The 16591-nt window shown below is 49.0% G+C and overlaps 1 protein-coding gene and 1 long non-coding RNA gene across 2 annotated transcripts in view; one reads left to right on the top strand and one right to left on the bottom strand.

Annotated features, from left to right (window-relative positions):
* The window catches only part of CEP20 (centrosomal protein 20), a 380968-nt gene that overhangs the window by 37805 nt on the left and 326572 nt on the right, over window positions 1–16591 (top strand). The gene's annotated exons all lie outside the window — the stretch shown is intronic.
* The window catches only part of LOC146789750 (uncharacterized), a 101584-nt gene continuing 92073 nt past the window's right edge, over window positions 7081–16591 (bottom strand). Inside the window, exon 3 of the long non-coding RNA XR_014970151.1 lies at window positions 7081–7205. This is a non-coding gene — a long non-coding RNA (uncharacterized LOC146789750). The remainder of the gene's footprint in view (window positions 7206–16591) is intronic.

The raw sequence follows: 16591 nt of genomic DNA, 5'->3' as shown, positions 1-16591 counted from the left end.
TGTAACCTTCTTTTAGGAGCCTTCTGCACGTATAGATTCTCATTCCCTTTCATCTTCTATCATTTACCTCCAATTAAAACTTTATTTTGACCTTTCACATTTCTCCCGATCGACGTCCAATCACAGCTCACCACCACCACCATGTGAACATGTTTCCTCACTTCCGGTTTCCCGCACTAAATGACCGCCACCCGTTCTAGTCTTTTACGTGCGGCACACGTTAGCTTTATTTAAACTTCCGGTTCTCATTAGATTCTGCTCCCCGTACTCTGGAGAACACGTTGATCCCGTACCCGAGATCCTTCCTATACCGGTAAGCAGATACCCCACAGGGCCGACGGCTTACACCGTTTTCTTTGCCTTGCCTAGCCTCATGTTTGTCATTTTGACTCCCTTTCCAGACCCTTTTGAAGCCATTCATACCCGTTTGGCTGGGGCTTACCGCCCTTTTATACTACGTTGGGAGCTCCCACCTCCCTCCCGCCCTTGTTTTGGCCTCTTCATGCCACGACCCGGCTCCGCTTTCATGCTTTCTTGTACAACCAGGTAATTTATATTCTGCCCAATCCTTTTCTCCTTTTACTCCTTACTTTTTTTTCTCTGTTGTCACATCCTTGGTCCTGATTTCGGCTATTCAGTACATTCTGTTTGTTGATTTAAACATAATTTGTATGAGAGCCACCAACACCCTTTCACCTATCAGATCCTATATCTAATATGTAAATTTTGCTGTTGTGCAGATTGTTTCTTTCCCGGCGTCAGTGTTTGCTTTTCGTTTCTGCCCTTTCGAGACCCTGTCATCATTTCTTTTAGACTTGCATTACTTAATTTGTCTCCATGCATATGCCATCCGACGCACTGATATGCGACTAACGTGATTTCCCTAACACTACAGTACTTGTAGTTCATACATTGTGATTGTCATATGTCTGAGTCCTTTTGCTTTGCACACTTCCCGCAATATTACCTTTTGCATCGTCACGTCAATTTTGAATTTTCCTATGCTCATTTATTAATCGGATGTGCACTACTTATTTTTACTGCATTTCGACTACTAACACGTTTTGTGACTACTTCGATATGTCTTTCTTTCCTTAAAATGTTTTACTATAGTGCATTACGCATTCTCTCGGTCGGTTATTGCCTGTACCGTATTTTTTTCAAACGTTTGACTGTTCTCATGTACCATATTTACCATACCGTCATTTGCTCTTTGTGTATACTTTTTGCATTCATTTGAAATGTTTATTATGACCACGTTAGTGTCGCTAAATATGCCCTTTTCTTGCTTCATCTTATACCTGTGTTAGTTTCTCTTACCTTTTTCACGCTCGTATATCTTGTCCGTAATTTCCCTTCCCCCACAGTGACTCCAACACTCCTTGGATATTTTCCTTTTAGAAATACCAAATCACCTATTTTAGTCGCATTATAGTGGTTTCCAAAGGTTTCTACTGTTTGTTTCCCCCTTTTTTTGCTTGTTTTCCTTTTTATTCTTCTCCTTTCATTTGTATTATTGTCTTACAGTGACCCACTTCAGCCCGTGATTATGACTCTCGGACCCTCTTTATTATTATATTTATTTGACCTTTTTCTTTGTTTTGTGTCCTTCTCAGCCCTGAAGAGTCATATCTTAACACGGTGTGACGAAACACGTGTCGGCTGTTTTGTTTACATTTTGTATTGGTCGGAATTTACATACATAAAGAAATTTTGCTTTGGATACAACTGATGTCGACCCTCATGATTTCAATGACTTGTAATATTTGACTTCGGTTTAATCTTTACCAGGCATACCGACAGCATTATCCCAAACGTGTGCACAGGACCCCATTTATTGCCCCGAGATCAGGATGTCATTGATCAAAGGATGTAAAGCAGCCACTATCCTCTCCGGGACAGTTTTCACAATTGGGACCGGGCAAGGATCTGTGGGGGAGCCTGAACTGATAGAATTCAAAAGTTTGAGAGTTTCTGCGCTTTCTAAAGGGAGAAACTGATCGAAGTTCGGCCCAGTATTGAGACCTGACTGACTTTTACTGTAGGAGGGGGTCCCGATGTGTTGGGTGCAAAGTTCCAGAAGAATTCCGATGTTAAAATGTAGAACATCTCCCTCATGCGTGATAATAAGCTGCAAGTTTCCATGCGCCCCTGACTTTCAGACCGTATTATTTCCGTTAGATCCTTTCTGCGCGGGCACCAACTACATTCCAGGGGTTCCTAGTTACTTTTTAAAAATATTTTTATATTGCACTTGGAAATTATTCATATAGATAGATGTGCATGAATCAGTTGCATTGACTCACATCTGAGAAAAAGTATCCCAAGGCCAAGACCGGTGAACACCGTCGCTGTTCTTCGCTGCCGCTTTCCCTGATGTTTGTTTCCTTTTCCACACTATCAATATACTCTCCCCAACCCAGGCTCTGATCTTGTGAGCTGCAGCCACTGCTTTATTTTCGAGACACGAGTTGTCCCTTCCCTCCGCAGCAGTTCACTTATAGTACTGCTCCTATTGTAGCGCCGACTAGAACAAACACCACTTTTCTGAAGTAGACCTTCAACGTGTCTGAGCTGCGTAGAGGTGTTCATCTGGGTACTGACTGACAATTTTTAGAAAGCGCCAAGAGACCCAGCCAGCTCTTAAGAACTCACTCATTAGCCAAGCAGACCGGTCTTCATTTTCTTCTTAAAGAGATAGAGGCAGAGATGAGCAGAACTTTCGCAGCATCAATCGGCCACTCGCCTTACTCCAGGAAGTGACGTTGTATTCAGGGATGTAAAGTTGAAGACGGATAACTAGGGCCACTGTAATTATGAGGAAGGGGAGCACCAAATTATGCGGAACCTGGGTTGACTAAATTATGTGGCAAATAAAGGTAAATTATGCAGTATAATGCAGCACATTTTTTGATAGTTTGACGTCATTATTTTGTAATTTTCATATGGTAATACAGTCTGGGCAAACATTTCACCTCATTAGTACCACTGCGCACAAACATATGTGGCCACGTTTTTATTAACTTTGGATTCGTTTAAGCTAAAAACATTTTTTTGTTAAAAACCTGCAGGTTATGGTGCAGATAATAGATTATGTGGCAAATCCATAATTATGCGAAATAAACCCAGGCACAGAATCTCGTAATTACAGTGGGCCTGCAAATAACCCAATTTAAAACGAATACCGGAAGCCAATGCAATGCCCCATGGGCTGCTGACACGACCTTTAGCTCCCACAACTGCGTTTTGTGCTCTTGGACGCAGACATTTAAAGCAACTTAAAGTAAAGACCGATTAAACAGATTTAATTGCCCCGATTTTAAGCGCCCAGTTTATTTTTTCAGTAAAACGAAGGAGGATAGGTTTGAATTGAAATCATAAACTGATAACGGCTCCGTGGCAATTAGTTAACAAGGGGTTGAAAGGTGGAAGGGGCGGCCTTGCAGTTAAACAAATACCCTAGCTCAATTTCTGACTTTCTTCATTAACTACAGCTCAAGAAGAAAGGGCAGCAAGTGAAGGGATTTTTTTTTTCTACAGCCGAAGAGAATTGCCTCCATTTTGGACCTGTTAAGAACAAGTCAGTTTACAGTCAACCAGGTCTTAATGTCATCGAAATAAATACTCTAAATCTCTAGCCAAAAGGACCAAGGGGAATAGCTCACTGTACACCTGGAAAATGTCTAAATGAGCATAATGTTAAAAAAACACCCGAACCTTTAACAGTGGCCAGTCTTCAGAACTCCCCTGCTTCCCAATAAGATCCCGCTAGTCAATGATCGTTAAATAAATACAACGGTAGAATCCCAGACTTGAAAGTGACTAGTGAAACCAGGTGGGATAGATTTTCCAAGGATGATTTTATCCGTCAAGCTGTGGTTGGTAGGCTCCTAACACCGTGGGTGGGCATTCCACTAAAGCAGGGCTTTAAGTGGGCTGGGTCCTGCCGAGGCTCAGCATCGGCAGTTATAACAAGCATTGGCATAGCCAATAGGTCTCGCCTTTGGAACCTTATAAGTATTTAGTTATGCAGCACAATATTGGTGCAACAACATCAACTGTTGCATGGCTAAACACTTATAAGGTCCCAAAGGCGAGACCTATTGACTATGCCAATGCTTGTTTTTTTTGGCAGCCCTGTCTCCCTGTAGGAAGGTAGCGTGTTTAGTGGCAGTAACCTGGGGGCTTTTGAGCACCCATATCCCATTGCTTTTCCTTCCATTGTTTCACTTGTGCGTGTTGTTAAAAAAAAATGTTTTTAACTCCACGGTCTTTGCCTTCGGGTTTCGTTCAGAGGCTGAACTGTGCCCTGGACTGCAGGGCAAAAGACACCAGAATCAACAGTTGCAGGCTGCAGTCGGGGATGATAACCGTGGCATCTCTGCCCCTTGGGAAGGCTGGGACTTCTCCTGGCCCCAAGCTGCATTCAATGAATGCAGCGACTCTCCAGCAGCAGGACGTGTCGAGGCGCTGTACTTTATATATGGCGTCATGCTGCAGTCATAGGGTGGATCTGAAGGCTGTGCTATAAGAACTTGCCGAACTTTTGAGCATGTCACACGCTCTTCTGTTTCTAAATGCTTTAAATAACGTGTTAGTTATACTATTTATGACACTGCGTTTACGACCTTAGCAAAAATGCAAGACTGAGTCGGTTTTATTCCTGACTTGTTACCTGGCAATAACTGCTTTGTTTGAGCAGTGACTGTTTGTAAATACAAATCCTAACTAATTCAATAGATACCATCTAAGACGCAACTGGTCAACCGGAATTTCAAACACAGATTCAAACTAGGGGATCTCAAACAACTTTTTTTTTTTTAATGAAGCAACCCTTGTGTAATTTTTTATGACAGTCTTTATTATATAATCATAAAACAAACCGCATTTAAAACACACTGAAACCGTTATCTCTTACAATTTCTTTTAGTGACGCTGGGTTTTAATAACTCGCATTGGGGAAAACGTGCTTCTCCCCCCTCTGGCTCTACATTGCTCTCTAGCTCTTTGCTGCGGCCCTCCACCCTGTCCTCTGTGTTACTTCCCCCGACCCACACCCTCTTTCGCTTGTCCGTTCCTTCTCTTCCCCCACCCCCCTGTATATTGCTCTCCATCCATCTGAACGCTGACCCCACCATATTACTTTTCAACACTCTGGCCATCCATGTTGCTCGCCCCCACCATCCTGAAATTTACAATGCAATAGGTCTTGAATTTTAGAAACTTTGACCTATTGGTATTGTAAATGACAATGCCTTTTATTATTGCAGGTGTTTTTTTAAACACATAAATAAATGGCATTGGCATTTACAATGCCAATAGGTTAAAATCTCGCAAGTGCTAGACCTATTGCATTGCAAATGCTTGTTATTAATGCAGCTCTTCGAAATATAGATAAGGGTAAATTATGCTAGCGGTTTAAAATCTTATTAAGCGTTCTAGTGTAATTAAGTGCGAAGAGCTGTGAAAAATTGTGTGAGGTCCAGATACCCAAGTATCGAACTGGGTTATTTTTTACCACCCGTGTCTGAAGATCCTGGGGTAGAATCTGATCATGGCTATTAAATAATAGGATCTTGGATTTACTGTCGTTGATTTTATACCCTCCCAAATTGGAAAATGTGTCAATCACATCAAATGTTTGTTTGATATTTGTCATGTCTGCTTTTAGCTAGATTAAATAGTCTGCAAATAATTTCAATTTGGGTGCCCCATTATTGGTGGCTTGATTAAGGGGTTCTGGCGTAGCAGTTTTGCTAATGGCTCCATGTATAAGGCAAATAAAACTGGGGTCATCGAGCAACCTCTTTGAATCTCTACAATACCAGCAGTGTTAGAGTTAATTACTATTTTTGCCTGTGCTTTACTGTATAATATTTTGAGTAGATCGACAAAGTCCAGGGGGAAATCGAATTTAATATTGCAAAAAGAATATTCCAGTTAACCATATCCAAGGCTTTTTCTGTGTCAATCAGAATAATTGCTGCTTTTGTGTTACTATTTGAAAAGAAATTGATGGCCTGAATTAAGAAACTTGTATTATTGGTGAGAGATCTTTCTGGTAGAAAGCCACATTGGTCCTGGTGTACCAGGCTTGCAGCAACTAACGTGATTCTCCTTGCTATGATTTTCGTAAATAATTTCTAGTCATTATTTAGTAGACTAATGGGTCAATAAGATCCGAGTGTATCTGGGGGCTTCCCCTTTTTAGATCTTGCCTACACAGCGCGCACGCGCTGCATAGGAGGACCTTTAGCTGTCGTTCTGCTGTTTTTTGGAAGCACATACTCGTGCTTGTGGCGGCAACCACCTTGCGGGAGTGAGCAGCGGCGCGCATTCTAATTGGCTGTTGCTCGCTCCCGCAAGGCGGATAGTGCCACAAGCACGAGTGTGCTTAAAAACAGCTGCTGGTTCTAGCGTGAACACGGCCGCGCAGCCGCGTCGCTTTCACGGCCGCGCGGCCAATGCTTGTCTTATGAGAATCCATGCGCTGCTGTTGCCAAGCAATGGCATGAGTGAAGCGTATGCCAACACAGTCGTCAACGGGAGCGTTGCTGAATATCACAGACCGTGCTCAGTCACTGAGTGCCAAGGGCCTCTACCTGCAAACTCCAAGGTAAGGCATCTAAAACCATTTATAGACAAGGGTGCATTCACAAATGCTACTTTTATGAAGAAGTTTTTTGCCTCTTTAGCTAAAACACCGGCGCAGTATCAGCTCCCCTGCCTCCTTCTGTGTGGAGCCTTCTGTGGCTTGTAGTCTGCCCCCTTCTCAGCAAGCGTCCACATAACCTGTCGAACACACACAAATGATCCTTGCATGCCCAATACATGACCGATAACAGAAAGACTGCCCGCATGATTCCTCTTTTCTCCGTCAAAGTACAAATTAATTCATGCCCATGTATATGTGTAACTGATTTCTTTGTAATTCCACTCTTATGGAGCAACAAATTCATTAGCGGGAACAGTGCCATTGACCCTGAAGGATGCAGACAATATCTTTGTTTTGTCCACATTTTACAATCGCAATAACTTTTATGTTTTTTTTTTTTTTTTTTTGAAAATTTTATTGAACAATAAATCAATTACAAGCATGGGCCTACAACCACCAGGGCCGGCCGCTAGATTCAGAAAGGATCATACAGTTCTTAAGGCAGCAGTCGACTCCCGGGGCCCAGTCCCGTACACGGCTCCGGATAGTCCTAGGGAAGCAGGATACATAGGTTTAACATAAATAACAAATAAAAACAAAAGGCGAGGCATAAGGACAAAAAGTGTGGGTCAGGCTACCTCCGGGGGACTCTACTTCAGACCTTCAAATAGCTATCAAGAGGAAGGAGTACTGATAGGTCGGGGGGGGGGGTCACGGGAGAGGAACGTCTATATTCGGTTATTCCAAAAGTCGCAAGGAACCATCAAGGGTCAGGGGGACAAAGCAATATCGGTGTCCACTAGGGGGGGAGTACAGATACCCCCACGATACGTGTTCCATTGCCCCCAGATTCTACCCCATGCCCCCGGTTTACCACGAGCCACATACACAGTCTTCTCCCTGAACATGCACCAGTCCATGTTCTCCTTCCATACGGACACGGTGGGAGGCCGCTGGGAACCCCATAGCTGCGCTATATCTCTCTTGGCAATCATGTTCCCCAGGGCCCCCCACCGAGTCTGAGCCGCGTTATAATCATTGGGCTCCCACACATTCAGGACACAGCGACGCACCTCTGGCAACAGCGCAACCCCGGTGACTTGTCCCATGACCACATGAACCCGGCGCCAGTATTCAGCCACCTCGCGGCACTCCCAAAGGATATGGAGAAAGGTGGCACTGAGCCCACATCCCCGCTTACAGAGCCCGTCTTCAGAAAATCCCATCGAGACCAAACTGGGACCCGTCACATACACCCGGTGGAGAATCTTAAGCTGGACCAGGCGGAGACGGGCTGGAATGGCCACTTCCTTGGGGGACGACAGTGCGGACTGCCAGTCCTCGTCGTCCAGTTCCACCCCATCCCCCGTCCACGCCTCCCGGAGGCGCACCAAGAGGTCAGCCCGATTATTGATAAGTTTTTTATAAATTAAAGAGATAGTACTGTCGGGGACATGACCGTCGAGTATGCGGTCCTCGAGGGGCGAAGAAGCCGGGATCTTGGTCCCCTCCCCAAAAACAGAGAGCAGGGCATGCCGAACCTGGGCGTAGCGAAAGAACTCCCTTTCCGTAAGTTCGTATTCGCTCTGGAGCGCCGCGAATGTTTTAACCGCACCCTTAATCCATAAGTCTCCCTCTCTACTAATACCAATCGTGTCCCAACGTTCAAACCCCTTCGTTGTCCAGAGGCTTCCCAGTCGGTCGGAGGCAAACAGGGGAGTAGCACATGTTAATCGCTCACTCCAGCCCATGGCTACATTGGCCGCCCTCCAGATCCGTACCGCAATCTTAGTAGGGCCCGTAAGGGTCCGTCCAGCCGAGCTGGAGTAAAGTGCCCTGTTATAATTTCCGCCGGGAAGCAGGAATTTATCCATCTCATACGCCGGATTCAAGCCAGGCGCATACGTGGCATGGTTAATGGCCGATAGCTGTGAGGCCCAATAATACCTGCGAATGTCGGGAAGCGCGATGCCCCCGTCATACCAGGGGAGAGTAAGCTTTGCCAGAGCGATACGAGCCCGTCCGTCCCACACCAGTCTCCTCTGCAGGCTCTCCACCTCCCGAAAGTAGGACACAGGAATGACATCGAAGGAGTTCTGAAGTGCATAGAGGAATCTGGGAAGGGACATCATTTTAAACAGCGCTGCCCGACCCAGCGGGGACAAGGGCAGCTTACACCACCGAGCCGTGTCCTCCCTCAAACGCCGAAGTGGAAGCAGGAGATTCTGCTCATAGCGAGCCACCGGGTCCATCGAGACGTATATTCCCAGGTATTTAAAGCCGGACAGAGATAATTGGATCGGAAGCCAAGGCGGCAAGAGAGGAGGGTCGCCGGAGATAGGATAGACACAGGATTTAGACCAGTTGATCGTTAGACCCGAATTTCTCCCAAAGGAAGTCAGAACATCAAAGAGAACATTAAGCGACTGCCGCGGCGAGGTGAGATACAGGAGAATATCGTCTGCATACAACGAGACCTGATCCTCGAAGCCCGGGGCCCACCGGATCCCTCTGAGCGAGGGCTCCCAGCGGAGCCAAGCAGCGAGCGGCTCCAGGGCAAGAGCAAAGAGCAGAGGGGACAACGGGCACCCCTGCCTCGTACCCCTACCGAGAGCGAAGGGCCGAGAGACCCGACCATTAACCACCACCTGAGCCATGGGTCCCGTGTAAAGAAGCTTCACCCAGCCAAGAAATCCTTCCCCAAAGCCGAATTTGGTCAAGACAGCCCAGAGGAATGGCCACTCGATGGTGTCAAAGGCCATCGTGGCGTCTAAAGAAACCAGCACGGCCGGTTCGGAGAGGTACGCCGCCCTGGCGAGGGCGCCGTGAAGACGCCGCAAGTTAAGAGCGGTGTTACGGTGAGGGATGAAGCCGCATTGGTCAGGATGAATCAGATCGCAGATGACGCTCAACAAACGATTGGCAAGGACTTTGGCCAGGATTTTAGGCTCTGCGTTTAGCAGTGAAATAGGCCTATAGGAGGCACAGCGGTCTCGTGGCTTACCGTCCTTGGGGATCACGACTATCGTAGCCAGACGCTGGTCGTCAGGAAGGGAGCCTGCCTCAAGGGACTCCTGAAACATACGACGGAGGAAGGGCGCGAGTTTATCCGGGCGCAACTTATATAATTCAATAGGCAGACCGTTGGGACCCATCGCCTTGCCCGAACGAAGGGACCGAATCGCAGATGCAATTTCATCTACAGACAAGGGGGCGTCCAGCTGCTCACGGTCTTCGACGGACAGGCAGGGCAAAGCAATATCCCTCAGCAGAAGGCACGAGTCTTCCTCGTCCCTATCAGTCACCGGGGAGTACACGGCCCGGAGGTGGTCAGCAAAACATTCCACAATCTCGCCCGGCTCAGTCAGACACACTCCATCCGAGACACGCAGCTCCGGGACCACACGATTCACTCTCTCCTTCTTATCCAGCCACGCAATCAACTTTCCCGCCTTGTCCCCGGCATCATACAATCGACCCTGCTGCTCCCTATACATCGTTTTGGCAGCGTCAGTGACAAGAGACCTGTATTCAAACTGTTTCAGGCTGAGGGCATGGAGCCCGTCCGGAGTGACACCCGTCTCCAAGGCCGACTCCAGCCCCGAGATGTCAGTCTCCAGCTTCACCACTGCCTCACTCTTATGCTTCTTAGCCACCACTATCTGGGAGAGGGCGTGTCCGCGGATTACGGTTTTAAAGGCTTCCCACAGGGACCTTGCGGACGACACCGACCCCTCGTTTTCAAGGAAGTATTGGTCCATAGCCTTAACCAGACTGTCGCGAGTCGTAGGGTCTCGCAGGTACCACGGGTTGATGGGAGCGATCCGCCCTGCAGACCGCGACTCGGTGTCAAAGAGCAACCACAGCGGGGAATGATCGGAGATACCCCGCGCCAGGTGCCTAATCTCTCGTATCCGACCAGTCTGTGCCGCGGGCATAAGGAAATAGTCTAACCTAGAAAGACTCCCATGCGCCCCAGAGTGAAAGGTGTACTGACATTGGGTCGGATGCATTAATCTCCAACTATCTACCAGACCGAAGGTCTCCAGCAGTCCACCCAGCCATGCCTGGGCAGCGGGGAGGGCCCTGGGTGGGTGACGATCCAGGTCACCCGAAACCACCGAATTAAAGTCCCCGCCCATAAGCAAAAGACTATCCGGAAGTTCAAGCAGCGTTCGACCCAAGTCCGCAAAGGTGGAGTTCTGGAGGCCCGGGGGGACGTAAACTGAGACCAAGGAAAGGGGCTGCCCCTCCCACCTCCCAGTCAGACACACATAGCGCCCTCTGTCATCCGAGATTACCCTAGTGATATCCAACGGAAGTGAGGATCGCAGGAGAATGCCCACCCCCCTGGAACCAGTTGTGAAACCAGAATGGGCCATGAGGCGGTATCCCCCCCTGTTCATTGCATGACAAACATTACCAACCAGATGCGTCTCCTGGATAAACACCACATCAGGGGTCAGACGGCGCAAATACTGCAGTACTACACCCCGTTTGATACGGTCCCCCAACCCATTGACGTTCCATGACATCAGCCTCAACCCGTCCCCCCCCATCCCCTCCAATAGATCAAAGGCCCCCCATTCAGTAGCACAGTTCCCGAATCTGGACAAAAATCAGTACCTCGCCCTGCAAACGAAAAACACACAGCAAAACAACCCCTCCCTCCCCCCAACCCCCCCCCCAAATCCAACTCCCCCCACCCTGCACCCCTGCGGGCCAGAAAACCCCCCCAACTTGCAGTGTGCCTGTCGCCCTCCTAACCCCATTCTACGAAAAGACCCCGGAGGAGGAAAGGGACCCGTCCCCGCCCGCCCCCCACACAGGTCCTAGCGAGACAAAATGAACAAAAGAAGTAAAACCCAGCTGAACAGTGCAAAATGGCAGAATCAAGGACCAAAAGTCACTCCAAAGGGGACCCGTCACCTTCGGCGCCTGCAGAGGGCCCGGGACGGCCACCTCTGTCCGGCAGCGAGTCCAGCCAGTCACTCACGGCCACAGGAGAGTCAAAAAAGGCAGTCCGATCCTCATGTTCCACTCGGAGTTTTGCAGGGTAGAGCATAGAGTACTTTAGGCCCAGTTCACGGAGACGACGCTTCACCCCCTGGAATCCCATCCGCTGTTTCTGGACAAGTTGGGTAAAGTCCGGATAAAAGTTAATGGATGAGTTCTCATGACGAACCGGGCCGTGAACCCGTGAGGCCTGCAGAATCGCATCTCGGTCTCTATAGTGGAACAGTTTGGCCACGATAGGCCTCGGGGGGGCCCCCGGCCGCGGCCGACCGCCCGGAACTCGATGGGCCCGCTCCACGGCAAAGAACTTGCTTAGGCCTGCAGGGGCCAACTGTTGGAGGATGAGTTCCTCGACCAGGAGGTCAACCGGGCGGTTGTCGGAGGACTCCGGTACGCCTATGACACGGATGTTGTTGCGTCGGGCCCGTCCCTCGAAGTCCTCCAGCCGCCGAGCCATCTGATCGTTGACCGCCTTAATGTCACCCAGCGCGGCCTGCAGGTCCGACACATCCGCACCAAGGGTGGAGGTCCGCGCATCGAGAGCCTGAACCCTCTCGTTAGTTTTGGAGAGGTCTGCCCGAATTAAGGTGACATCGATTGCCACCGTGTCGATTTTACGGGCCAGGGCCTCGTATTGCGTGGCGATGGTTTCCCTGATGCCATCAATGGCGCCCATGATGTCCTGCAGGGAAAGCTCCGGAGAGACGGTCGTGCCACCGCCGGCGGCATCCGGGGGGGGGGCCGGTCGCTCCAGGGGACCCTCTGCCCTGAGTGTAGCGGTCCATGTTGTTGGCCTGGACCGGTCCCCCGCGGAGGGAGGCCTTAGTCTTACGCCCCTCGGGGCCCCCCTTGCCCCCCATGTGGTCACGGATACCGAAGGGGACCGCCGATCAAGAGTCGTAGGGGCACCGGCACCGCAGACCAGCGCCTCACCAGGGACCACAAGAGCGGTGCGGGGGGACCCAAGGCGATGGGCACACTAGTGGCAGGTGGAGACAAGGCCTCGTGCAGAGGCCAAGGAAACACCTCGCCACATCAAGTGCGTTCGCAGGCCAGCCCCCTGAAGTCCGAAAGTGAAACCGAAAGTGGTAGAGCGGCCACTGGCACCGCACTGCAGCCGCTGTTGTTCAATTACGACACGGCTCCACGGTTCACCTTCGCCCCGGGCACCTCCGTCGGGTGGGTCCCAAAAGTTCGAACAACGACAGCTCAGGATTCCCAGGTCCGATTCGAGTTCTGAAAAGAGATACGTGCTCAGCCGGTCTTCATCTGCCAGATTCCATAAACCACATCAGGATATTCTCAGGATAAATTCCGAGGAGCAGCAAGGGTCCGGGGAGCCCTGTGCTCACGCGACCATCTTGGATGCGCGCTAGGCTCCATGTTTTTATTTTTTGACCAACCTACGTCAAGCTTATCCAGGCCATGTTAGTACACATAATGATGTTCATGCTAAGTTTGGTAAAGGTCAGACAAAGGAAATAAAATCTTTTGCCGTGGGTCAGAAAATGCGTTAGTTTGTTATGAAATGTCTATATACGATATGTACTCAGACTTAGCACAAATCTTGCAGTATCTATGTGCCCTGTTGTAAAGTGTATGGGTTCTAGTGCTTTCTCAGCAACCCCATCCACGTCTATGTTCTATTTATCCCACTCACCCCCTTTATTTCATACCCGCCTCCCTCTTGTTGCGCGCATACACACAGAGTTCTGTCATCTGACTTTATAATCTCTCTCTGACAGCAGTCTCGCTGTAGTGTTAATTCCTCTGCTCTGCCTCCTTACGTTCTCCTAGTGGCCGGTTTTTTATTTATTTCCTTTGATTTTTTCCCTTCATTCTTTCCTGTATTTTTTCAAAATAAGCGCCTTAATTAGGCATGAGTCCGTAGACAGATGGTGAAGGAGTCTTGCATTCACTGACACTCTGTGTTTTATCAGTGAGCTGCGAGGCGGAGCACAGGTCAGTGAAGCCATAATTAAACAAAAACATGCACTGGATAATTGTTTTCTAGGGAAGGGATGCTTCGAGCTCAAGCGCTGAGAGCAAACTGCTAATGTTCCTTGTTAGCAGAAGGAACAAGCATTTACGCGAGTTTAAGCTACTGGCATTGTAAATAACCATGTGTTTTATTTATGTTTCAAAAACCAAAACAAGGCCTGTTATTTTTGTTTATTAAAACATACATAAAAAGCATTGTCATTTACAATGCCAATAGTTTAAACTCGTGTAAATGCGAGACCTATTGCATTGCAAATGCTTGTTTAAGAAGCGGACTATAACTGCTTCCACAAATGTCTTTGGGATATGGCAACCTTCCAAGATTGTATTATATAAAGAGAGGTTTGTTAACAGTGGCAAGAACATTTTGTAGAATTCAATAGGTATTCCATCGATGCAACAGGCTTTGCCATTAGGTGTATTTTTTACTGCCGCTTCGATCTCCCTCTCTGAGATTGGTGTTATCAACTAGGCTTTCTGCAGGTAAATTAGAGAAGGCAACGTAATTGTATGTTCGAGGCATATGAGCTGCAGATCACACACTGAGGATAAGATCGCCATCTGGTGTTGGGCTCGGATGATTGCAGGTTGTTGTTGTCTTCGGAAGAAGCCTTTGGTCACGAGGTTGGTGACTCCTCCCCTGGACAACAGTGCGCATGGGCATCCACTCCATCGGCAGATTGTTTTTTTCCGCCATTGGGTTCGGATGAACTTTTTTCCGCTCCAGCAGAAAACTTCTAGCAATCATTTTAAATACTTAATCTTCATTCCATCGACGTCGAACTCAACTCGGACCGGTTCCGCAAGCGGCTGATGGACAGGACACCCTTCAAAAAATGCCCCCAGTGTGGAGCGAAGTTCCCCCACAGTGACCACCACGAGGTTTGTAACCTCTGCCTGTCGCCGGAACACAACGAGTCCACCTGTCCAGCTTGTTCCGCTTTCCGTTCGAAGAAGACCCTCCGGGACCGAAGAGCTCGACGCCATATTATGGCCAAACCAGCTCCAGAACCGGAGGACATCTTTGCTCAAGATGTTCCCGAAGACGACACCGAAGATCTCGAGATCGTGTCCGAGGCTGACGATTCCGATGACCTCATCACTCCAGGGCAGCGTGTGAGTACCACCCCCCCTGCCCCTGCCCCATCCAAAAAAGCATTGGTCAAGACTCCGCCAGCTGGGCCCAGTCGCGACCGGAAATCCTCTTCAGAAGCCCCGCCCTCGGGCCCGGCTCCGAAGACATCTAAGCCTGTGGGTGGCTCGGGCTCGAGCAAACCTCACCTGATTGTGCCTTTAACACCCTCGGCACCCAAAAACCCACTGTCGGCACCGAAACAGGCTCCAAGACCGAAATCTCCTTCGGCACAGAAACGTTCCTCGGCACCGAAGTCTCCACCGGCACCGAGACGTTCTTCAACATCGATGCCTGAAAGTCCATCGGCACCGAAAACTCAGTCGGCACCGAAAACTCAGTCGGCACCGAAAACTCAGTCGGCACCGAAAACTCAGTCGGCACCGAAAACTCAGTCGGCTCCGAAAAATCCATCGGACCCAAAAAAATCATCGGCGCCGAAAACTGCGTCCCCGCCGAAAAAAGCTCATAAAGACCCGAAGCGGACATCGCAGACACCACCTTCGGAGCCAGATGAACTTTTTCGACCAGATCCTACTCAAAAGCGGATCTACATCAATCCTAACACGGGACATGTGACTGCCATCCCATATAAAAAGCGGAAGCTGGACACTACACCTCCCCCAGCTCCCATACGGAAAAAGGACTGTGCTACTTCACCACTTCGTCCTTCCTCTCCTGTTTTACCTCCTAACCCGTCCCCCCCTCCTCCTCCTGATTCTCCTTTACCTTTACCTTTACCATCTCCCTATCATTCACCTCCTCCACAGGATGATAATGATGACTTAGGGGGAGGGGCGGACCCTGATTTATTTAATGATCCTGTTGATCCAAACGACCCTTTTACGTTCCCAGACCCAGCACCCATGGATGACTGGTCTTATCCTATACCTGACATGCCTGACCCCACTACCTACCCCTCCAAGCCCTCCCCTCCTGATGACCACCTAGGGTTCGGCCAACTTATAAATAGGGCAGCAACATTCCACGGCGTCACAATGCACACAGACGCCCTTGAAGAGGATTTTCTCCTTGATACCTTTGAGCAGTCACAAAAGACTGTTCACATACTGCCCATGATCAAAGGGGTTATAAAGCATGCTACTGAAGTCTTTAAGGACCCTGTTCGAGCTAGGGTTCTCAACCCACGCATCGAAAAAAAGTACCGACCAGCCCCGCAAGACCCTGCATACATTAAGGCCCAGCTCCCTTTAGACTCCTTAGTCGTATCAAATGCCAGGAAGCGCGCTAACTCACAGACAACTGGAGAAACGCCTCCCCCAGACAAAGAGTCTAAGCTTTTAGAAGCCTCAGGCAAACGGGTCGCCGCGCAGGCGGCTAACCATTGGCGTATTGCGAATACCCAGGCCCTGTTAGCCAGGTATGATAGAGCGCATTATGACCAACTTGAGGACCTTATGCAACATCTGCCTGAACCCTTTAAGTCCCAGGCCTCTGACCTCATCCAAGAAGGCAAATTAATATCTAATGCCTCCATTAAATGCGCCTTAGATGCAGCAGACACTGCTTCTAGAGCGGTCAATACTAGCGTCTTACATGCCTGGCTCCGTATTTCCGGTTTTAAACCGGAGGTTCAAACCGCAATTCTAGCTCAACCTTTCAACCAAGAGCAGCTATTTGGCCCTGCAGTGGATACTGCATTAGAAAAAATGAAAAAGGATAATGAAACTGCCAAGTCTATGGGAGCACTGCAGTCTCCTCAAAACCGGGGTTCCTTTCGTCGCTCCTTTTATAGAGGAGGCTCCAAAAACACATCAACTGAGACC

This window comes from Triturus cristatus, chromosome 10, assembly GCF_964204655.1.
Source record: "Triturus cristatus chromosome 10, aTriCri1.1, whole genome shotgun sequence".
NCBI lineage: Eukaryota > Metazoa > Chordata > Amphibia > Caudata > Salamandridae > Triturus > Triturus cristatus.
Note: the sequence above shows the minus strand (reverse complement) of the source record. Positions and strands in the feature narration are given on the sequence as shown.